The sequence below is a fragment of the Manis pentadactyla genome, chromosome 5, assembly GCF_030020395.1.
Source record: "Manis pentadactyla isolate mManPen7 chromosome 5, mManPen7.hap1, whole genome shotgun sequence".
Taxonomy (NCBI): Eukaryota; Metazoa; Chordata; class Mammalia; order Pholidota; family Manidae; genus Manis; species Manis pentadactyla.
The window spans coordinates 33,885,459-33,907,927 of record NC_080023.1 but is presented as its reverse complement, the minus strand read 5'-3'; the positions used below and the strand labels follow the sequence as shown (position 1 = coordinate 33,907,927).

Below are 22,469 nucleotides of genomic sequence, written 5' to 3'. Positions count from 1 at the left end.
TTTTCTTAAACTCTCAAAGGCAATGACCTCACTCTGAAATGTGACTAGTTGCTATGAATGCGGCTGCTCCTCTGATCTTGTGCTGCTTCAGGGAGTTTGTTAAGAAATAGACTGAAATTATACAGAACTTTGCAAAGTGTTTAGATTTTATTATATACTGTGACAGTAACACATTCAGCAAACAGTGTGATTATAGGCATGGTAATAAATACAGTCATAGACCAATTCCCTTTTTTTAAAAATTTTTATTATAGTATAATGCCTACAAGAAAATCTTTAAAGGTTAAAACTCATAGTAGTAGCACTATGAGGGTGAAACAAGAAAGGAATTGGTCCCTTTCGATTTTAAAACTGATTTAGAATTTTCTTTTAACTCACAGGTTTGGTAATGTTTCTATACTGTTTGGGCTTAATTTAAAATTATTTTCAGACAATAATAATCACTAGAAATGAGCTATGTTCACTAGCTGTACAACTAGGATGACAAATAGATGTAATTTATTGAATACGTACATCTGGAAGTTTCACTGTGTTCCAGACACTGCTGTAGGTGTTGGGGCAAATGCAATGACTAAAACAGCTCACAGCCCCACCCTCGTAGGGTTTACCTTCTATCAGGGTGCTGCCAACCCTAATGGAGAGCTTGTCTGTCAGGCTCTGGTGACAGGAATTGGGAGACCACATCAGAACTCATTACAAAAGGATGCTGTGGCTGACTGGTGATTTCTGCCAGGGGTGAGGAGTGGGGAGCCCAGGACTGTGCCGCGTTTACCACCCTCACTGCAGAGCAGGGCTGGCCACTGGCCACATCTGACTATTGAGCGCTTGAATTGTGGCTATTCCGAATTGAGATACACTGTAAGCATAAGATACACACTAGATTTCAAAGACTTAGTAAGAAAATAAGAATGTAAAATATCTCAATAATTTCATATTGATGGCTTGTTGAAATGATAATATTGTAGATATATTGGGTTAAATAAAATATTAAAATTAATTTCAGGTTTTTACATTTTTTTTAATGTGGCTAGTAGAACATTTTAATATTATACATGTGGCTCTCATTATATTCCTGTATGACAGCACTGGTAGAGTGTCCTGGCTTGAGTCTACATAACACCACGAACTTCTTAACCAGCACAGGCAGGAGGCAACACTGTGAAGAAGCCAAAATGTGCTGGCTTTTGCTTTTACTGTCTCTTATTTTAGCTGTTGCCTCATCCCTCAGTCTTCTGTCTGAAATTCCTCCTTTCAGACACCTTCCATGGAGCTACTTCCAGGCAGTTCTCCATGATTCAAAACAGTCCCATTCTGTCAGAACGTTCCTCTTCAGAGTCCCTTTTCTATGGGATAGTTAGCTTTCTAAGATGTTAATAGATTCTGATAGCTTAGGATATCATCCTTTAAATGCATATATCCTGTAATAAAATACCTTAACTGAGAGAAATTAACCTGGAGTAGTGGTGACTTTATGCCTAATAATAGGGCTGGAGCACTTTTTCTTCACAACAAAGAAGCATAGAGACTATAATGTCACCTTGTCCACAACTGTCCCTTGAGACCCAGACAGGCCAAGTCTTTCTAGTGTTTGTACTCCATGTCATAGTTCATAAAGTGCTTTCATAGAAGGCTTTCATTTTAGCCAAGCATTCCATGAAACAGGTTCTTTATATAGTTTATTAGTTGTTTTGTATAGAATACGTTTTTAAATGAGGTCAGGAGGCAGTAGGTCTTCTGGCTATTAAGTCTGTGCAGAAAGGTGGACAGAAGGTCCTGGATGATTCATGGGAAAGCAGGGAATACTGGAAAAGAAAGTGAGTAGACCTGTCCTAAAGGTCTTAGCTGTGGAGGGGAGGGGAGCTGAGGGAGTGGGTACAATTGGGCTAGATTAGAACTATGGAGAAGGACATACTGCATCTCAAGGAGTGACTTATTTGCCAACAATACTAAGAACACATATTCTGATATAGAAAGAATGGAAGGGGATGTGACCATTAATGGAATGGGAAAAAATGCAGGAGATACTCCAAATTAACAAAGGGGAAAATGAAAGGTATATTAATTTGTTGAAATAAGCAAAAATAGAGAAAAAGAGAAAATCAAAATCTAAATTAAAGTGATAAGTGTAGAGTAAGATAGGAACATTGGGTGTGATGAACTGAATGCATCCATTAGTGAGCAAAACCTTCCAGATTTGGTTAAAAAGCAAAATTTAGCTGTATGGTAGTTACAAGGAACATGCTCACACACAGTATCAAAGAAAGCATGCATAGAGAGGAAGAGAGTTGGCAGTGTAATATCCGACAGAGGACGTTAAGTTGACAGCACTACACAAGATGAACATTCTGTGAGGATGTAAAATTTTGTAAATAAGTTTACACAATTTAAATTTGATTTATAAAAATAAAGACAACCAAAGCCTACCATGGACTTAACCATCATTAGAGAATAAAACTAAATATTAATGGAACTAAAAATTTATCTTAACAATTTAGCAATAAGAAAAAGGAAAACAAAATAACCAAAGAAGTACAAAAGTGGTAATTAATCAAGCCAAATGCTGAAACCAATTAAACAGAAACCAAAAGTGATAGAGAGGACCAATCCATCCTAAAATCTTGTTCTTTGAAAAGGTCAATGATAACTCCCTCTCCACAGGGCAGAGAGAAGAAGAGGCAAAATGAGGGAATGAGAAAGAAGTCATATCCGCAGATACAGAGAGAGAAATAGAACAGAGATTAATTCTATGTCAGCAATTTGGAAATTTAGGGAAAATTATTTCCTGGTGAAAAAAAAAAGGAAAATAAAATTTACCCCAAAAGAAGTAGAAAATGTGAACGACCAGTTATTATAGAAGAGATTCACAAGGTGATTAGACATCTGGGTGGCTTCCGAGATAAGTTTATCTGACTTTAAGAGGAGAGAGAATTACAAAGTTATTTACCATTTCAGATGAAATTCTCCAATAATTGTATAAAACAACAAACTTAAATACCAAAACCTGAAAGATATAGTATAACAACATATAGACCAATCTTGCTTATGAATATAGATGTAAAAGTTCAAAATAAAGTATTAGCAATGAAAATCTATGTAGCAAAAGAATATTATACTATGACCAAATAGGATTTACTCCAGAAATACAAGAATTGTACATTAGCAAATAATCTACTATATGATTATTGCATGAATAAATTAAGGGAGAAATGTAAGTATATGAATAAATGCTAAAAACTTATTTGATGGAATTCAGCAGCCATTTCTAAAAAAATCCCTTCCAAAAATAAGAATAGAAGGAAACTACTTAAATAAGTTTAAGATTAGCAGCAGTTGGCAAGCAAATATGCAATAGCAAATCACAAAAACCATTTCATAAAAAATAGGATAGCTATCATCACCAATATTATTTACTTTGCCCTCTAGGTTTTGGCAAACAAAGAAACTAAAATAACTGTCATCTATCTAAGGGAAAATAAAAAAGGACCCACACTTTTTACTAATATTAGTTCCAGGAGTATAAAGAACTTAATCATAAAAATGTGACAATGAACGTATCACACAAAGAAATTTAGATTATCTTATCAGTCCAAAGGGTGAGGGAATATCCCTTTCTAACCATGCCTGAAAATTCTGAAGCTCTAGAAGAAAAAATGAACATATTTGACTATATAAAAATGACAGTCTCTGTGTGACAAAAGATATAAACAAGGAAATAAATAATAGACATGGAAACATACTTTCATCCTTTGTTTTTCCCCCTTGATGCATTATTTACACAATGCAGGGGGCGGGGTCTATTTTCTCTGGAAAACAAATCTGATAAGAGCTAGAGAATCTCTGGGAAAAATAAAAGCACATACACATACAATTTTGTATACAGTATAGGGTCTTTGTGACTACTTAAATCCCATCTATTCACACTAGGTGTGGTCCATGTACCCTAAATTAAGAATTCCTCAACAACAAAAACATTTTTAACTTCATTAAAAATGGGCAAATAACTTGAACAGACAGTTCTCCAAAGGAGATGTAAAAATGGCCAAAAGCATATGAAAAAAAATACTCAACATCCCTAGTTATTAGGGAAAAACATGTTAAAATCACAGTGAAATATCACCTCATTCCCATTAGGAGAGTTACTACAAAGAAAGGGGGGAATAACAAATGTTGGCAAAGATGTGGAAAAATTGTAACTCTCTGCACTGTTGGTAGGAATATAAAGTGGTGTAGCTCTTATGGAAAACAGTATGCCAGTTTTTCAAAAAAATTAAAAATAGAATTACCATATGGTCCAGCAATTTCACTTCTGGGTTTACACCAGAAGAATTGAAAACAGGATTTCAAAGAGAGATTTCTACATCCACAGCATTTTGTTCACAACGGCATTTTGTTACTCATTACAGTCAAGGGGGGAATGCAACCCAAGTTCCTCAATGGATGAAGAGATAAACAAAATGTGGTATATGCATACCATGAAATAATAGCCCTAAAAAGAAGGGAAATTCTGATGCCTGCTACAGTATGTATGAACCTTGGAGACATTATGCCAAGTATTAAGTCAGCCACATCAAGAGAAATACCTACATGAGGTATCTATAGTGGTCAAATTCATAGAAACAGAAAGTAGAATGGTGGTTTCCAGAGACTGGGGAGAAGCGGAAATGGGGAGTAGTTGTTTAATGGGTATAGATATTCAGTATTGCAAAATGAAAAAGTCTAGGAGATTGGTTGCACAACAATGTGAATAAATATGTTTAACACTACTAAACTGTACATTTAAAAGTGGTCAAGATGGTAAATTTTATTATGTGTATTTTACCACAATTACACAAAAGATTCCTATCTTACATATTTTTTACACACTCATAATTGTAACTATTATAATTGTACACAAATGATACCCAGCTCCCTCACTCCACTACTGGACTTCTCTTAGTGTATTATATTCCACTGGCTTTTCAAACTCAACATGTCCTACACTGATTTTACCCACAAGCCTGCTCCTCCTGTTTCCTATTCTATACCTGTAAATGAATGAATGAATTCACCATAGATCTTTCTCAGAGAAACCTGACGATTTAAAGTATAAAATTCGTGGCTGTTAGTGTATTCACAGAGCTGTGTAACCTTCACCATAATCAATTTTAGAATATTTTCATCATCTACCTCCAAAAAAATCCTGTACTTTTAGCTATCACCTCCATTTTCTCCCTATCTCCTCCTGATCTAAGCAAGCAGTCATCTCTTTTCTGTCTCTGTAGATTTGCTTATTTTGGACATTTCATGTAAATGAAATCATATGTGTTTTTTTGTGACTATCTTCATTCACTTAGCATAATGTTTTTAAGGTTCATCCATGCTGTAGCATGTATCAGTACTTTATTCCTTTCTCCGGACAAATAATATTGCTTTGTATGCATAAATCATATTTTGTTTACCTATTCATTAGTCAGTGAACATTCGGCTGGTTTCCACCTTTGCTATTATGAATAAGGCTGCAATGAACATTCATGTATAAGTTTTTGTGTAAACACGTGTTTTCAATTCTCTGGGGCATATACCTAAAAGTAAGTGAGTTGATGGGTCAAATGGTAACTATGCTTTTTTTTTTTTGAGGAACTGCCTGACTGCTTTCCACTGTGGCTCCACCGTCTCACATTCCCACCAGCAATATATGTGCATTCCTAGTTCACTTGTTATTTTCACTTTGTTTTGTTTTGTTTTTATTCTAGCCATCCTAGTGGGTGTGAAATGGTATCTCATTGTGGTTTTGATTTGCGTTTCCCCAATGACTAATGACGGTGTGCATCTTTTTATGTGCTTTTTGGCCTTTTGTTTATCTTCTTCAGAGAAATGCCCATTAGGAGAATCCAGATTCCTTGCCCATCTTTAAGTTGAGTTTTTTGTCTTATTATTGAGTTCTTTATATATTCTAGATACAAGTCCCTTACCAGTATATGATTTGAAAAAATTTTCTCACATTCTGTGGGTGGTCTTTTCATTCTCTTGATAGTGTCCTTTGCATTACTGAAGTACTTTTGATAATGAGTACTTAAATTTTTGATGAAGTCCAATTTATCTGTTTTTCTTTTGTTGTTTGTGCTTTTGGTGTCCTTTCTGAGAAATATACCTAATCTGAGGTAACACTTATTTGCTCCTGTATTTTCATCTAAGAGTCTTATAGTTTTAGCTCTGACATTTAGGACTTTGATCCATTTTTCATTAATTATTATATGTGGTTTGAGATAGAGGTCCAATTTCATTCTTTTGCATGTGGATACCCAGTTGTTCCATCTCCTTTCCTGTTGAATGGTCTTGACACCTTTGTCAAAAACCAATTGACCCTAGATATATGAGCTTATTTCTGGACTCTCACTTCTATTCCATGGATCTGCATATACATCTTATACCAGTACCATACTATCTTGAATACTGTTGTTTTGCAGTAAGTTTTGAAATTTAGAAATGTGCACCATCCAGCTTCATCTTTTTTCAAGATGGTTTGAGCTAATCTAAGTCCTCTAAATTTACAATATGAATTTTAGGATAAACTTATCAATTTCTACAAAGAAACCAGATGGGATTTTTGTAAGGACTGTGTTGAATCTGTAAATCAATTTGGAAAGTACTGCCATCTTAACAATATTAAGTCTTCTAGTCATGAACATGGGATTTCTTTCCATTATTTAAATCTTTTTAAATTTCAACGTTGTTTTGTAGCGTTGAGAGTATTAGTTGTGTACTACTTCTGTTAAAATATTCCTAAGTATTTTATTCCTTTTGATGTTGTTATAAGTGGAATAATTTCTTAATTTCACTGTAGATTGTGCATCTCAAGTATACAAAAATACAATTGATTTTTGCGTATTGATTTTATATTCTGCAACTTCTATGTAGTTATTCACATTATGTTTTGTTTACTTATGTTTGAACCAGAAAATTATAAACTCAAAGAGTCTATAATTATTGTAAAATGTTACTATTTTAGGATGCTTAAAGTAAGGGGCACAGAGGAATCAATTTCCAACTAACATAACACTTTATTCATGAGTGTGGCTTTCATACTAAATTTTATTTCTGTTATTTTTTTCAGATAAATTCATTGTTTTTTCAATTAACTGAAAGCAAGAGAGTCTGGGAGTAATACTAAGAAACAAAATGCAATTTATAAAATTTATTTTGTTACAATTTTAAATGAAACCAACAGTTTTTCACTTAACTAACAAATTTACTAAGGAGACAAGGAATTTCTCAATGGTTTGGTTTGTCAGGAACCTTGTAGATATCTGGTAACTTGTTTGCTTATGATTCTGGACAGCTATAGCTAGAATTCAGACTGCCCCAGTCTAAATGTCAAGGTTTATAGCAAGTACAACTTTAATAGTTTAACTTTTCAAATTAAGCAAATTAAGCAAATTTGAAAGACATCACTTTCAAAAAACAAGATCACAGTGTTCATTAGTATCTTTAAAAAAAATGAAGCTTTATTACATGGGTGAAAATTATTGTGAAAAAGCATTTCTTGGTATGAGCTAACTTTCTGGCTTTGTACTTTGCTTTAGAATAAAGCACAGAACTCTCTTTGTCTACCTAAGCAGTTATGTCCTTGAAAATTTTAAATCATTCACACATTCTTCAGCATTATACACATGCACTCATATATAAAGGTCACCCTGTTAGCAGTACTAGCTACTATTTCTTTTGCCTGTTGTATTATGGTATCTCTTTTAAAATCAGGAATATGAGTAAAATTGTTTCCTCATCCATTAATTGAGATTTTTAAACTTACTTTGATGAAAAATTCTCTGCCTAAGTTTAGGATTTAAGAGTCCCTCTTGCTAACCTTTGTGGTAATATTTTCATTGTATGAGGATAGTGACTTAATTGCATTGTTGTTAATGCTATTACTTCTGACAATAATAACAGTTATTTTTTTACCATACTTTGTTTCATTTCTGCTATTAGAATAAGATAATAAGATAAAAATTTTAAAGCTAATACTGAAGATGATTCCAAGATTGTAATAATCTTTTATTTTAACTTTGGCCCCATCTTAATCACCCAAAAGCTAGCTTTTTCTAGAAGATCATCTGTTGACCTGTAATTGTAGGTTTATCAATAGAGTATTTGGCACATGTAAAAGGGCTGTTAACTGACACATTTTCCCACAATTAAAGGAGCTGAAAGCAGAACATTGATGGTGTTGGTCAAAGGTAAGTGTCCTATTTTTCAAAAATTTCAGGGAGATTTTACAGTAAATTTTCCAAATAATTGTCTTTGTGTGGCATGTCTCTTTTTGGAAGGCATCTGCTGAGGGTGATTTCTAGTGCTAAACACGAGCACACACTCGGAACCCACAACAACAAATAAATAGGAAACTAAGCAGGAATAATCTTTCACTGTTTAACTAGGACTGAGATCTGCAAGTTAAATGGCTGGAAAAGGAGTCCCCCAAGCCTGGTTATGTCTTTGGTAGGCAGTGGCGGGCTGGGTCTTCAGCTCTGTTGGGTTTGTGTTTGTTTTCAAACCTCTTGGGGATTGTTAGCCTGGGGTCCATTGGCAGAATTCAGGGCGACCTTGGATGAAAAAATTCAATCTTTGTTTTCACTAACTTATAAATAAAAGTACTTCCTTCAATAATGAATGTAGGCAATACATCACACCAGTGGTAGCAGTACCTCTGACTTTTCACTAAAAATAATCACAGGCATTTTCATCTCACATTCTGCTTGTTGCAAATAGCTTGGAAATATCACTGAAGTTACTCCAAATTTATATAGTTATTCGAACCAGATCTTGTTGTTTAACAGGAAGCACATACATTACTATCTAAAATAATTTTAATAACAGTATTTCACTATATTTTAAAATCATATATATTTTATTTTATTCATTTAAAAACATTGCTCTTAAGCAAGTAAAGAGATCCATGGTGCAAACAAAGAGTAAGAGTCCAGCAAGCGTAGGCTTAGGTGCAGAGGGACTTGAATGTATTCAGGGGACGGGGCTGCCTGTAGGTGGTCACTGAACATGCCCCATCTCTTTGCTCCCTTGTGTTTGAAGGGAACTATGCCAGTTTCAGTATCTACCAGAATACCAGGTCCAGGTTAACTCCAGTCCAGAAGCTAATCTTGACAAGAGAATTTCTTGTGCTGCCCTGTAGCCAGCTTGAACACTTACATGAAAACACAGCTTCTCAGGATCTGTCAAAACTAGATTTGAAAGATGAGAATGCCCCTTAGCCAGTCCTGGATCATGTTTTCAGATTTTCACCCTTGAACCAAGAGCTGGGGTTGTTGGATGAGCCAGGACCTGGTGAATGAGGCCCCCACCACCATTTCCATGCATTTATCCCTTAATTTGCCTCTAAATGCTTTGGGAAAAGGACGAAAATAGTGGACACTCCAAACCAGAAGTCAGAAGTGGAAAAAAACATACTGATAAAAGCACGAGTTTTACAAGCAATGTTATTTCCGTGGTTGGACCAACAGAGGAGGACCAAAGCAATGGGAAGATAAAATGAGCACTTAACTCAAGGAAAAGTCAACCATCTAACCCTGGGGCTTCATTAAATCATCACATTTCAATTACAGGTGTTTCTTGCATATATAAAATAATCTTGCAGGTTGAAAGTTCAGCTTGCTATGCATTAATTACCTCCAGGTCTATCTGGTATTTCTAGTTTTTTATGTTTGTGAATGAGAGTGAAAAGGAAAGAAGTTTCCTTGTTTTCACTTACTTCAAACAGGAACACTGTGTGTGACTAAGAAGAGTTTGCTGTACAGCTGAAGCTACCTTTCTGACTAATGGTTTATTTAAATTTTTAGCACAGGAGATAATGGGTAAAGGGACATCTTACAAACAAGCCCTGGGTTCTAACCTTGATAATTCCTCTGTTTAAACCAGTTATGTTCTTGTATAAGTCCCTGCATTTTGTTGTGCTCAGACTTCCTCAAGCAATTTGACCTAGAAATTTCAGGAAGAAATGAAAGGTGGGAGAGAGAAAATCAGTTTGAAGTACTTGGAGTTTATTGGAAAGTTAAGCAGACGTGTTTTGGCATAATATTTTTAAAAGTTCAGCTATGTATAGTTTGCCCTGCAGATAGTAAGTGAATGTTTTTTTAATTCGAAATTTGTTTGACACTAGTATTGTTTCTTACACTTCAAAGCATTTTATAAGAAAGAATGAATAGATTTTAGGCAATATTCACTACTGTTTGCCTTCTGTATTTTCCTGGAGTGGGTACACATGGCTTTCTTTTGAGGAATAGCAGGTTATTGGGAACTACTAAGGTCTATCAACTTCATGGCCATAAAACTGTTCCATTTATAATGGTGAAGATATCCATTGGAAATTAGAAGGCTTATTAATCGCTTCATGTGAACATCACTTACAAGTTAGAGTTATGTCCATAGCTTTAAAAAATGCCCAATTGTGTCAAAATAAAGGTTATCTCTGTATTATAGTTTTTACAGTAGCTATCTGGACAGTGTGTGTTATTTCCATTTTTACCCTTTGAAATAGCTACACCCTAATCGGGGGTATCTTTTAAAATAAAGATATGGCAATATTTTACACATCTCAATTATGGAACCCTTTAGGGACTCTCCATTAATGCTTCTTGGTTTATAATCCCATACTGCATGGCAGGTGGAGTAGTGAAAATTTTTGCAAGTGTGTAATTTTGATACTAGTCCTCTAATAAATTATCTCTATTACTCATATAGTAATGTAATAAAAACTACCTATATAGCTAAAAAAGTTAGTTGTTAACATATTATACACATATAATATTATTATATATTCAGTATAAAAACTACCTACATAGTTTTAAAAAATTTAGTTATTTGTCAATATATTATATGTAATTATATAATATTATTTTATATTCAACATAGAACCTTAAATTGTACATTCCTTTGAAAGAAGATATAAGGGAATTTGTTTACTACAATATGCTCATAATTTACAATACTGTCTGGTGCATAGTAAACCTTCAAAAAATATTGAATGATATAAGAGAGGAGCCCAGTGAGCAAGTCTTCAAAGTAATGCTGTGTTAATTACATGTAGATTATACATAAATTATTCTTTAGTGGAGAAGATTAAAGCAAATATTTCCTTAAAGTCCGTTAATCCAAGATTAGGAAACAAATATTGTTAACTTAAAATTTTAACCTACTGCTCTCCTCCCCATTTTCCTTTAGCTTAATACTGGCAGAATTTGCTTAATATAGCATACAACCTTTTGGCAGAGGGAAAGAAACATCACTAACAAAAAGAGGGTACTGTATTTTTGCCATTGTATTATTATTGACAAGGCATGTAAAGTCATAAGGGCAGGCATTCTGACTTTCCTTTTTGTGAAGAATATTTCAGAGCAGTCCTGGCTCATGGTCTTAAAATGACCTTCCCTGCATATAGTTAAATTATCTTTTGTGGCTTTCATTATTTTCATTTCTTTATGACAGGATACAACCCACTAAGCTGAGTAAGCAGAAAAAACATAGCATAGTCCTGGTCCTTCCATATTATTAACCAAGTTTCTTCATTTCCCCAGGTTTTGATTTCAAGCTCTAGACTAGGGGTTGGCAAATTATGGACCACAAGCCAAATCTGGCTACCGCTTGTTTTTATATAGCCCACAAGATACAAATAGTTTTTATATTTACAAATGGTTGAAAAGAATCGAAAGAGGAGTCATATTTCATGGCAGACAAAATTATATAAAATTCAAATTTCAGAGTCCATGAATATGGTTCTGTTAGAACACAGCCAGGCTAATTTGCTGATGTATTTTCTACAGCTGTGTTCACACTGCAATGGCAGAATTGAGTAGTTGTGGCAGAGACCATGTGGCCCTCAAAGTCTAAAGTATTTACTAACTGGTTTTTTATAGAAAAAATTTGCCAACACTGCTTTAGGTTATTCTATTCATTGGATGAAGAACTTTATCAAGCTATATGAAATAAAAAGATATGTAGGCTTTTAAATAAATAAAAACAATTCTAGACATTTCCTGTGGATTGAAGCATAATCTTTAAAACGAACTGGTAAGATAAAAGAATAATTCTGAATCAAAAGCTTTTCTAGTCATGCACTAAAATGTCCTGGCTGCTTCCTTCAAGCATTACTTCAGTTTTTTAAGCTGATGTTCTATTGTTCTGGTTTCATCCAGAATTTAACCACAAAAATCAAAGAAAGATGACTTAGAGTCAATTCTTCCCGTTAGGGAGTCAGAATGTAATTCTTGAGTAGAGGCAATTTAAGTTTCAATTTTGTTCCACCAATTTTTACCCAAGAAATATACCACTTAGCTTCTTTGAGCCTCAGTTTTTCCATCTGTAAAATGGCAGTAAACATATTAGCTCTAGGACAAGGCCAAGACAAGAGGGCACCACAGGTACTAATATCATGACTGCTTCAAACAGTATTTTTTAAGTATTTATTTACTAATTGTTAGTGATACTGAAGAGAGACTGATTTTCTATTGATAAAAATAAATTCCTCACAATTATTTGATATTCCAAATAAGAGATTTCTTCTAATGTGAAGTTATCTGGAACTGCCTTTTATTTTTCAGTTCTTTCCATGACATACAACTATGTCAGTGCCACTCAGCTGCCAAGGGTTAGGCTAATTTACATGGATCTATTTATTAAGTATCATGCTAAATACATTTTAAACGTTTTTTTTCTGCTTCTCTATTTGCCAAATGTTGCCCATCTTGTTCTTGTCTCTGTGTGCCCGTGTGCTCACACATACATTTCTACATATGTAATTTTCTAAGACCGACTATTTCTAGGGTGACATACGAAAAGTTTTATAACTTAGATGATAAAGGGTAAGTTGGCCTTGCTTAGTAAAGAACACCATGCCTGTGAACTGTTCCACTGCAGTCTCGAATGTCCTCTGGCTTTCTAGGCTTCCAGTTCATGCCACGTGGTCCTTGACCTTGTAAGCCCTCCAGATTCTGGAAAGACGTAGATCCACCCTGGCAAGAATTGTCTTTTATTTGCATTGAAGGTTTCGGTGACCTGATGGGATTGAGACCAATTTGGATTTTATCTATTGTTCAAGGAATTCAATTTGGAAACCTGAGTTAATGGACATCAAATTTCTGCTTTATTACAATGATATTATATAGTGGCCTCCCTGAGCTGACTCATGGTTTTACAAGGAATAAATAAGATGACATATTTATACTTATATTTATATTTATATTATATGTCATATATAAATATATTTATGTACATTTACTTTATAAATGTATATATATGATATAAGTAAAAAATATATAATATATACAATGCTCTCTTACCACACAGCTTGGCACCAAGTAGGCACTGAAAGAAAGGCAAGATAGTATTGTCACCCTGTGGCAGATATCTCTGTAGAAATAGAAAATTTATCAAAACCCTAGGGAGATGGGAAACATAAGCTCTAGAACAAGGCTGCCCTGCAGAACTTCTTCCGTGACAGGAATGTTAGGGCTCTGGACTCTCCAATGTAGTAGCTGCTAACTGCATGCAAACTTAGGAAGGGGTGGTTTAAAATTTAATTTTAATTAATTAAAACATGTAAAACTTAAAGCCACATGTGTGCTGGAGTACCACATTAAACCGCATAACTCCAGAATTTTAAAAGACTTTAACAAAGAATTAGACAGAATAATATAACTCTGATAACACAGAAAGCAGGTCTCTCAGATTGCTAGTAAAATGCTAACATGGGGAAATCCATAATAGACAAAGAGCTACACTGAAATTTATGATCAACCAGCCCTTATTTAACAAGATCTCTCTTGTAATTTCCCATGCTATAATGAAGTGGGAGGGTGAATTAGAATTGTAACACCTAGGAAAGGTATTCCAACATGTAATTATTAATATCACATATATTTACTCCAAAATATATTCACATAATCCAAAATCATACTGAATGGAATTTTAGTAATAGTGAAACCTGAGCTTTCTTCCAAAACAGAAATAACTCCAAACTGGATTCAGAGATGGCTTCATTTTATGTATCACATCTGATTGATTAATTAAGTAGCTCAACACATTTCTGGAGTCCTTAGGACATGGGATATGCAAGGATGAACCATGCAACATGGGAAGAACATACTGTGAGAATAAATTACCTGGAGGAAGGCATTGTACTAGAAAGAACAGACCGAAGACCAAGGTGGCTAGAGTAGGAAGGGGAGGATGGAGGGGGCATACCAGAGGAGGGGGGTGCGAGGACTAAATGTCACACGACCCTTTAGTCCAGAGGATGGAATTTGAACTTTCCCCTAAGAGCAAGTGAATGCCATTTGAAAAGTTTTAAGTTGGAAGTTGAAAAGGGATGATGATGAAATCAGACTATTTTAAAGAATCTGATGATTAGAAATGAAAGGAAACCTGCCCAGAGAGAAGCATGGACACCAACCTGGAAAATATGAGGGCAACTGAGTAATATACAAGGTCTTACAAGAACGAAGTAGATTTCCATTATGTCCCTTGGCATAGCCCCTAGAGGTTTTCTGACACAGCAGACAGAAGGACACTTCAAAAACTCATCCTATCATTTCCCCGTGTGAACCCTCCAGCTGGCCTCCATCTCACTCAAGCCTAACACAACCCTTTGTGGTCTGGGCCCCACAATCTCCTACAGTTTTTTCCCCTCATACCACTGCAACCCCACTAGCATCTTGCCAGTTCCTTCAACATGTCAAGCATTCTCTGTAGAAGGGCCTTTGCACTTGCTGTCCACCCGCCCCCACCACCCACACTCTCTTCTCACCAGATATCCCCATGGCTTCTTCCCTTGTTCTCTTCAAGTCTCTGTTCAAATGTCATTATCGGTGGGCTGCAATGCCAGTCCCTAACCAACAAGTGTAAGATAATACCTCCTGTTCCACAACAGTCCCTTTTCCTCCTACCTTGCTTTCCTGTTTTCCACAGCACCTATCACCAGCTGCTGAACTATATATTTGTTTGCTGTGTCTCTCCCCAATAAAATATAAACTCTGGGAGGGCAGGGACTTCGATTTGTTCCCTGCTATATTCTCAGCATGGTAGATGTTCAACAATTATTTGTTGAATGAACACATGAATGAACGAATACGTGATGGACTTGATGATCTCTCAAACTTCTTTCCCAGCTCACTGACTATAGTTTGGGGAACCAAGACTAATACTTCATGTTCTGTTACTTTGTGCAAAACCTTCCTGCCACCCTCCCTTGGGGAAAGTTCCAAGAATTATGGCCAATCTCTCCCATCTTCTATTTCTTTCCCTACCTCAAGTATCTACAAGGAGCTGTGCCAACCCTTCACCTAGTACCAACTCTTTCCAGCTACCAGGTATAATGGCTATAGGCAACCAGTCCTGTGGGTGACTGCCCCTATATTGGTTGGAACACAAAAGCGCCAGATGTGTGAACTCACCTGCTGAGCTCTTTATTGTTTATAGATTTTAGAGGAGGAACCAAGAAAATGGGATTTTTAGCCTGTCTCACAAGTACTCGTATCTTTTTTGGGGGGGAAGTACAAAGTAGAGAAAAGAGTGCGGATTAGGACTCAGAAGGTCTGGGTTTGAATCCCAACTTGTGACTTGGTGTGTGTCACAGTATCAGGCAAGTAACCAAACCTCTCCTAGCTTCAGCTTCCCATCTGTCAATAGGAATAACTATTCCTGCTCTGCCCAGCCTGTCAAGAGGGATGTTGTGGGTGGGGATCATGAGACAATAATAGGTGCATACTTTGTGAACTATACAATAACAGAAACATAATGGTGTCATCTCTCAAATGCCCAACAAAATGAAAAAGTAATTCCTCTTCACCCAGTAATGACAAGAAAGTCAAACAGAGCTGAGGAAGGGATCTCAATGCATTTTTGGGCTTTGCATTTCTATGGAAACCATCAGCACACTACCTGTTGTTGAGAGAGAGTCAATAATAGATGGGTTTTTATGGCATGGGCAGATTGGCTACCTTTAGTCATTAAGTTATCTTAGCAAAAAAAAAAAAAAAAGGTGGATTCACACAGGCAGGGTGACTGGTTGAAATGATGTCTCAAAAATAACTTTTTAAAAAATGGTTGCTTTGATTATCTGTATAAGTGTGTATGTATGTTTATTTTAAATGTGTGCATCTAGAAATGCTTTAAAAACATACACATAATTTTAACCTAGGCAAATAGTTTAACACACAAAGCACAATGTTATGAAAGGAAATGTCATCATCTTTGTTGAAGAATCTGAGACTTAAGCCTCGTGTGCATCTGTCGTTCACAAACATGAGATTACTATGTAGCTTGAGAGAAGTGGTGAGACTGGCCTACTCTTCCTGGGAAAAAGAGTAAGTGGGCACAGGTCAACTCCCCAGATGAAAACCCAACAGCAAGTAGAATTAAGTGATCTATACATCTCTTCCCACATATTAAAAAGACCCTAGACTTATCAAAGAAAAAGGTCTAAAATTGCCTTGGCTGGTTGATTCCGAGAATTAGGCAAATTTCCTGTGCTGGGTGATGGTCTAATGAAGTCTTCTTACTGCCCTCCAGGGTTCAGCTTCCTAGGGATTATCATCCAGTTTGGTACTAAGCCATGGCCTTGACATCTCTATATACATACTTCATGACTCACTAGTTCCCCTGCAGGATGGGGCTGGGTGAAGTGTGGAATTCCGCCTATGATATAGCCCTTGGTTAGAGCTGTGCCTTGGTGACAGATGAGTAAAACTTAATTGCTGACAAGAGGGGTTTGAGTTTATCTGTGATATTTCTATCTCATAGCATATAACTTTCATGTGGCGCATCCCATTGAAATCAGCACCTAGGCAAGGATTTCTGAGCAGCCAGGTGGAGGTATGGGTTTTCTCGTTTTGCTGGTTAATGTTTGCGCTGTTTGGATGGGGATCAGTGCGTGACTGGTGGCTCTGCCTATGTCACCTGAGGCCATCATTCTGTCCTCTCAGGAGCTAAAAACACCACTCTTCAAACCTGCACTTTGGTTCCTGGTTGTTCGTATGTATGGCAGCCTACAGACTCCATTGTCTTCCATGCATGTTTTAATCTTGCAACACATGAAGCCTGTGAAATGGAATATCCACATTATATAAATTGCAGTAATCAGCTCCTGACAGATTTCTGCAAAATGTTTGTCGATAACTTCCTCCAATGTCCTGAGACATTTTACAAAGAATCATTGTCAGTGTTTCAGAGAGCAAGAAAAATGAGATAGTTATCTATACCATTTCTCCATTCTAGTATTGCATGTGCTTGGAAGCCAACCAGCTTTCTAACAGGGTTTAAAATGTCAGCCAAAATGTACTGAATATATAGTAGAGGCTAAGATTAAATTTCCTTTGGTTTACTTAGATAAGCTGGGCATAGGGTTAGTTTTAGGGGAGGGAAGGAGTCACTGGTCTAATAATTCATTGCCCTTAAAAAAACTTTTCTTGTTTCCCCTTCAGTCTGTGCCCATCTGTTCTTTTTATCATATCAGAGACTTAGGCAATATTCAAGCCTATTAGATGGCATCTTATTTGAATATCTTCTTAAAAATTCACCACCATGAAAAAAATGAGTCATTAAATCACATTAATTTCTCAATACCACAAGAAAATATAAATGAAGTAATTTGAAAAATTCCTTATGCTCCCCCTAAGTTGAATAAAGATGTGGAGTACTCCGAAGAGAATGAATTTGCTTATATCAGCCCCTAAACAGCATTTACTTTGTTTGGCATTCAAATGGACAAGAATGTTTTCTGTTTGATGAAAAACACTTTCTACTTTTAAGCTGCAAACAAAGCTGCTAAGTTCCAGTGTCCCTCCCAGACCCATCTGAGTGTACATAGAAACGCTCCAGGTTCAGCCCAGTATGTCAAGGAGCATGGGATTCTGGGCCATGTCTAAGGCTGGAAGGGCTCTGCAGAGCTCTCTGTACCTGTCTTCCTGCCGATCTTGACAGAAGCAGGGCCGTTATTGCTGAGGCTCTATGACTCTTTTTATTTATTTTTAAACAATAACTGTTGGCAATGTCCAGGCTCCTTCTCTTCTGCCATGAGGACTTCCTTAACATCCAGGAGCTGGCTGCCCCCCTCCCCTCCCTCCACGGAGGCTCCAGGATAGAAATCCTACCATCAAGGAGGTCATATTTCCTGAGCTCATGTTAAAGAATCACCATGACCATGTGAATTCCTGAGGAATTCAACTACTTTCTTATATATATGACTTAATTATAAGGATGAAATTTTATATATGATTGAGATGCCATGACTTTACCATCATACCTTGAACATAGATGATTACAGTTTATTGTTTAATTCATGAGAATAAAATGGTGTAACTTTTATGATCATAGACATAGGAACCTGGGTGGAGTATTCAAGGCAAGTCCTTTGCCTCAAAATCGAAATGTACATTAGGTTATTTTTCAAAGATAGTGTTTGTCTATCCCCACCAACCTCAGAAAAAAATATTAACAAACCAAAAATTGCACACATTTTGTAAAAAGAGGCTGACCTTCCCTCTGCATTCACTATCCCAGTGCCCCTCCTTGGGAAAATGAGGAGGCAGTGACATAAATCTTACTAGCATTCCTTCTCTTGGTGAAAGACTTTCCCTAGAGATAATCTGATTTAGTCAGATCCCTCTATTCTAGAGAAGCCCAGAAAATCGTGAGGAATTATAGGTGTTTGATGGAGCACCAAGACTGGAACCTCCGTTTCCCTATGTTTAACCAAGTGCAGTCAGCCTTGTATCACTGTGCCTCTGTGTCATAAAATCCCTTTAGGCACATGGGTAAAATTTTACATGCAACGTTTTCAGCCACTCCAAACTAGCCTCTGGAGTGTTGTCCTTGTGCTGAAATAAATGTCTCTTTTTTACTGTTTGCACAAGGCCAATGCTTGAAGATAGGCTGTACTTCCCTAGAGACTACAGAATACTTCTGCACTTTGAGGAAGTCTGTGTGCAGGGAAGAAGCATGGTAGGGCAGTGGTTTTCGGGTGCTTTCACACAATGAGATTATACATTTCATATTATGACCCAAATCCCAAAACACATGACTATGAAGTTGCAAGTATGCATATACAATATAACTGAAATAAATCGCACAGAAAAACCCTTTCCCTTATCATTTCAATGAATTCTGCTCTGGTTCATTAAAAAATACATATAGTTTGTAACCCACTAAAATTGATTTTATGTCCCTTTTATGAATAGAATATGATTCTGTGGCTTTACTCAATGGTAATGTACCTGGCTTACCTCATCATACTATTCCTGCCCAAAATACAGCTAAGCATATTTGCTTCTTAATGTGGGACCTAGCCACACTCTATAAACATTTCATTGGGAGCCATCTTGGTTGGTACTCAGCATGATCAAAGGACATTGCTGTGGGCATATCCATGTGCATGTCCTAGGGGAACAGATGTTCTTAAAGGACTGGCCTTGAGTCTTCTCTTTCAAGCTGCTGTGTTGTCTTTTGAGTCCCCTCCCCATCTCTCTTCCCAATAGGAATGATCAATAAATAGTTGCAGACCAACTTGCTCTACTCTATGCTATGACCTTGAACACGTTGCTTAAAATCTTTGATCCTCAGTCCCCTGATCTATAAAATAAAAAAAACCAATTCTGCCTCACAAGGCTATTATGAAAGGCAAATGATATATTAAATGTGAAAATGCCTTCTCAACTTTAAAGTAAAAATTAGGATAATTATAATTTTACCCATAGCAACTGTAAGCCATGACACATTAGAATTAAATGTATAAATGACACAGTGCACTGAAGCTATGGGAGGGTTACTAGTGCATCTACAACTCTCTGGTATTTAATAAACTAACAAAGATATCAATACATTCTAAAAGCAAATTATTAAATCTGTCAGTATCTGTATGAAGTTATATGTGCTGCCTAATAAACCACCTTAAAACTTATTGACTTAAATTCGTAGAGACAGAAAGTACAACAGAGGTTACCAGGGGCTGGGAGGAGGGAGGAATAGTGTTTAATGGGGACAGTTTCAGTTTGAGATGATGAGAAAGTTCTGGAGATGGAAGGTGCTGATGGTCACTTCACAATGAATGTACTAAATGCCACAGAACTGTACACTTAAAAATGGTTAAAATGGTAAATCTCCTGTGTATTTCACCATAATAAAAAGGAACCTTACAACCATAACCCTTTTAGAGTCAGGGCGTGGGGCAGGGTTCAAAAGGTTCAGCTCCTCCCTGCTCTGTGTGGTGTCTCTTAGGGCAGTTCAGCTGGAACCACAAGACCCAGGATGGCTTCACTTACCATTTTGGTGCTGGCTCTTAGCTGGGATGCCACTGTTCTTCAACACATGGCTCTCAACCCCCAACGTCTTCTCTCTGCATGTGGCCTCTCTTTACAGGTAGACAGCCTGATCTTTCATACAAGGCAGTTGGGTTCTGAGAGAGAAAGCGCCAGACCTCTTAAGACCTAGAATTGAGGTCCCAGAAAGGCGCTTCCGTCACATGCTATTGGTCAAGCAAGTCATCGTGCTGGCACAGAGTCAGTGCAGAAGGGGACTACACACAGGCATGAACTCAAGGAGGCATGGTTAATTTAGGACCATTTTGCAAAAAATCTACTATAGCCTCCTGTCTTGCCAGTGGGTTTCAGCCCCGGAAAAGTTGACTATGGATTCAACGAGATCAAAAAATGACAATGGAACATTCTTGGAGTGAAAGGATTTATATCCAAGTTTATTCCCACAGCAGCAGGTCAATATCACTAGAATCCCATCCACTCAGAGCGAGTCTGCATGCAGCAAGCCGGTCTCTGCCTCTGGGCCTCTCTACCCCCGCGGCCATCTCAGTCTCTGTCCTTGGCACTGCCACCGCTCCGGTCTCTGCTCTCCTGCAGCCTTGCAGCCCTGCAGCTTGTACAGCCCAGAGCACTGGGAAGAGCTCTTTATATAGAGTCAATAGTAACGTGTGTAGTGAGCTAGCTGACCACGACCAGATGAGAATCCCGACCATAGGAACCTTCACTTTACCCACACCTCCACACCAAATTTTTGGCATTTCTCCCTGCTTTGCCCTCTCCTGAATCATTCTAGTGCTGTGTCCATGGATTAGTGGTGCAGGGTGGTGGTTAAGAGGATGAACTTTGGCGTGAGGCTTCAAATGTTGGCTCTGCCATTTGCTGGTTATATGACCTTTGGCAAATTATTCACCCTGTGTCTCAGTTTTCTTATCTGTAAAATGGAGATGGCAATAGTATTTATCCCATCATGTTGTGAGTAATGAATGAGTGAAATGAGTAAAAACCTTAATAACAGTACCTGGCACAAAGTAAGAACTATAAAAGCATTTGCTATTGTTGTTATTGTTTTTGTTTGTCTTTTGTGAGAAAACAAGAAAGAGATGGAATGGTGGGAAAGGGAATATTTAGGGCTAAATAAGACAGAAAGGCTGGAAACATTTACTCGGGGGCACAGGACCTCCCTGCCTCACAGAGTTCTCACTTACATCTAAATCTCTTACTGACATTTAAGCCTCTTTCCTTTTGTTCTGCCCACAAGAGACATGGAGAACAGCTGATCAACATCTCCGTATAATAAACCCCTGAGCACCTGAAGAGAGCTGTGAGAGCTGAAAGATTTGCCGAGGCTAATCTGAACATAGGTAATTGAGTTGATGATATGTTCAAATGCATGTAGATCTGTGCCTGTGCACAGTTGCTGGGTTATAAGCAGGCACCTCACACTGCACTTCACCCCGTTAGGAAGCTGGAGCACCAGATATCTTCCCTGAATGCAGTTAGGGAGTGAGTCTCCTCTTTCTGAGCAGAAACCTGGAGTAGGTTTCTGAGGGGGAGAAAAATGCAAGCAGACTCTGGCTCAAAGATGAGTTAAGCCCAGGAACTTAATGTTGAGCGGTTAATTAGCACCTACTGCTTATTGCAGTGGGCTCTTGCTGAGCTCGCCGGTGGCCCTAGTGCTAATCCAATAGGCACGTTTCAATCCTCAGCTTCCTAGACAGCCCTATAGCATTGGTTATCCTCTCTTACTTTGGAGTGAGGCAGCGCATTGTGGTGTCAGAGCCAATATTGGAGACAGAATGCCTGGGTTCAAGTCCTGGCTCTGCCACTTAACCAGCTGCATGACCCTGTGTAAGTCACTCAACTGTCAGTTTCTTCATGTTCATCCTCATCTTCATCTACAAAATGGGACTGACGATAGTACTATAGTATTGGGTTGCTTGAAATATAAGAACAAAATTCTTTTTGCAAACTTCTTAGCACACTGGGGAGATACAGCAAGAATTGAAAATATATTTATTGAAAGTCTTCTCCATTGCCTTCTGGGACAGTTAATGGACCATTATTCTGCCTATTAGACCATTCCTTCTATGACTCTTTCGCCAACCCTCTTTTCTCTCATCCATGAAAACCTGGCAGTTCCTCCAAGATTCTATCTTTGATCTTTTACTGTTCTTATTT

At 37.2% G+C, this 22,469-nt stretch overlaps 1 long non-coding RNA gene across 1 annotated transcript in view; it reads left to right on the top strand.

Annotated features, from left to right (window-relative positions):
• Nucleotides 1-6,299: 6,299 nt before the first annotated feature.
• The window catches only part of LOC130683780 (uncharacterized), a 34,800-nt gene continuing 18,630 nt past the window's right edge, over nt 6,300-22,469 (top strand). Inside the window, exon 1 of the long non-coding RNA XR_008997724.1 lies at nt 6,300-6,445. This is a non-coding gene — a long non-coding RNA (uncharacterized LOC130683780). The remainder of the gene's footprint in view (nt 6,446-22,469) is intronic.